This window comes from Anarrhichthys ocellatus, unplaced genomic scaffold, assembly GCF_004355925.1.
Source record: "Anarrhichthys ocellatus isolate YVR2014 unplaced genomic scaffold, GSC_Weel_1.0 scaffold5, whole genome shotgun sequence".
Taxonomy (NCBI): Eukaryota; Metazoa; Chordata; class Actinopteri; order Perciformes; family Anarhichadidae; genus Anarrhichthys; species Anarrhichthys ocellatus.
The window spans coordinates 2,532,639-2,534,941 of NW_022280035.1; the positions used below are offsets into that span (position 1 = coordinate 2,532,639).

Below are 2,303 nucleotides of genomic sequence, written 5' to 3' on the forward strand. Positions count from 1 at the left end.
TCTCTCTCTCTCTCTCTCTCTCTCTCTCTCTCTCTCTCTCTCTCTCTGTAGCCATTTTCTCCCCTTTTTTAAAACAGTAACCCTCCCACTGCTGCTCTACTTTACATTAACTTGTTTCCTTGCCCCCCCCCCTCTTGATAAACTTGAGTGGGTGTCTTTTGATCAGTCGTATATCCCTAAATCCAAAATCAGTCCCAGACTCAGTACAGCGTTGACTGTCCACTAGCACCATCTGTTGGGAGAGAGACAGAGAAACAGCCTTCTCATGTGAATCTCCCTCCCTGCATGTGGATGGTCCTTGACTTTGTATGCATTTTTTTAACACATCAGTCAGTTGATGATGGCATTCTGCTGTGAGTAAGTCGAGGGCATTTAAACAATGTGAGATATTTTAAGTCAAATAAACGAGCAGTCCTAAACTCCACTGTGAGAGAAGACGATTTAAGGCCATTGCCTTGCCTGGTGTCCCACAGAGACAGCTGCAGCCTGTTTCTCTGGCTTTTCTCCCAGATAGAAGCTTTTCAGGTTTACTTAACAGTTCTGTTCAAATCATCATTCTGCCGGAGAGAAAAAGTATTACTTTTAATTCAAATGACTCACAAATCTGTTATTTCTGTCCTGAATTATTTTTTTGCAAAAATGCAGTTTTATTTTAATTTTAAGGGACAGTTCAGCCCCAAAATAACTGTGGAACTATGGTTGAAAGAAAATAGTTCCTACATAAAACTACTCTCTGGATTACCTTGAGTAACCCGGTCATGATTTCTGGAAAGAGGCATCGCTGTTGAGTTTTTCAAATGACCAAATGCCACATAGTCCCATTATATTAAAGAAAAGGCCGACGTCTCCCAAACTAGGCTGCTCGCACCAAAACAACCTAGATGAATAGGTAGTGTTTGGAAAACTTTTTGATTTGGGGTGAACTGTCCCTTTAAATTATAGAAAGCCACACCACCAAGTGAGTGTTCATTTCTGAGAATCGAGAGTATTGACATGTTTTCATCAGCTCTGGCCAACTGGACCGAACTGGTCTGAGCAGGACACCGGGGCAGAGTAAACACTGGAGAGGTGGATGTTTTGCAGGACGGCAATCTTAGACAGCGTTGCTTAACAGATGCAGTGTCAGCTCTCTCCGTATGCCTCATTCACATCCTGTACTCGCACTGTTTTCACAGTGGCTGATTGTTTAACTCAAACCTTTTGTGTTTGACTGTGTAACCTAATGTGAATCGTATTCTGATTTCTCTTCAGATATAAAGAGATTGTTAGATGACCTGTTATCTAACCACGTTTTGGAGCTGTCGGAGGATGTGTTCTGGTTGAGAGCTCAGAGTTCCCCCTCGGCTGCACCGTGTGTCCTGAAGAGAGAGAGAGAGAGAGAGAGAGAGAGAGAGAGAGAACAAAACAATCGGTGACCTTGCAGGGCTGCAACACGCAGGCTCTGTACATGTCCCCGCTGAACCATAGACATCAACACAGCAGCTGAATAAATATACAACATTTAAAAAAATAAATTCAAAGAAAAAGTGAGGCTGTGAGGGACACAGCTGAGTGAAGCAAGGGGAGGGAGCTCTGTGTGAGGAGAACCTCCTCTTTTCATTGACGTTCAGGGGAATGTGCTGATTAGTGCAGAGAGTAAATCAGTCAGATGGAGGTTCCCGGTCTGCTGTGCCTGAGACATCCAGTCTAGCTTTCCAGCAACCACGGGTAACTTACCTTTACGTGGCAATTTGTCATCAAAGCCCGGACTTTGTTTCGTACCGTAAGGGCCAACCCGGAGACAGATGTGTGGAGGTAGGTGGGCTAGACTCTGAAGGGGTGTGTGTGTGTGTGTGATCTCTCTGGCTGTGAAGTACAGGTTCATATAGCTTCTAGAGGACACAGCAGGTGTTTATGTTGTCAGACACTGCAGGTGTGTGTTGAGCTGCTGTGCATGAAATTACTGGACAGAAGATGATATAATAACCAGCAATTGTGATCAACTGTTTACGTCGTTCATCGAGAAAAAGTAACAAACATTATTTTGTTTCCAGCTTCTCGAGTGCGAGTATTTCCAAGGTTTTTTAAATTGAAGTGTTTTTTTTAGACTTTTGGACGGATGTATAACGAGCTCTGTGGAGACGTCACCTGACTAAACAATTTCTCAATTCATCCGAAATATTAACAATGAACAGATTAGTCGAAGATGACAATAAGAATCGTCTCTATACATGAGAGATGAACAGAATAAAGGGATGATGCTCGTACACTGGGGTGCCGACGCCGCTGCTCTGTAGTCTGATGTCACAGTGCCGGGGGGGGGG

General features: G+C 43.8%; 1 protein-coding gene across 7 annotated transcripts in view; it reads left to right on the top strand.

Moving 5' to 3' along the window:
* Positions 1 to 2,303, top strand: part of LOC116381960 (IQ motif and SEC7 domain-containing protein 1-like) — an 81,430-nt gene that overhangs the window by 47,700 nt on the left and 31,427 nt on the right. The window contains exon 1 of one of the 7 annotated variants that reach the window (XM_031844538.1): positions 1,712 to 1,794. The exons of the other annotated variants lie outside the window; for them this stretch is intronic. The gene's annotated coding sequence lies outside the window, so the exon portion shown is untranslated. Of the gene's footprint in view, positions 1 to 1,711; positions 1,795 to 2,303 lie in introns of those variants that run through there. 7 annotated transcript variants of the gene reach the window in all.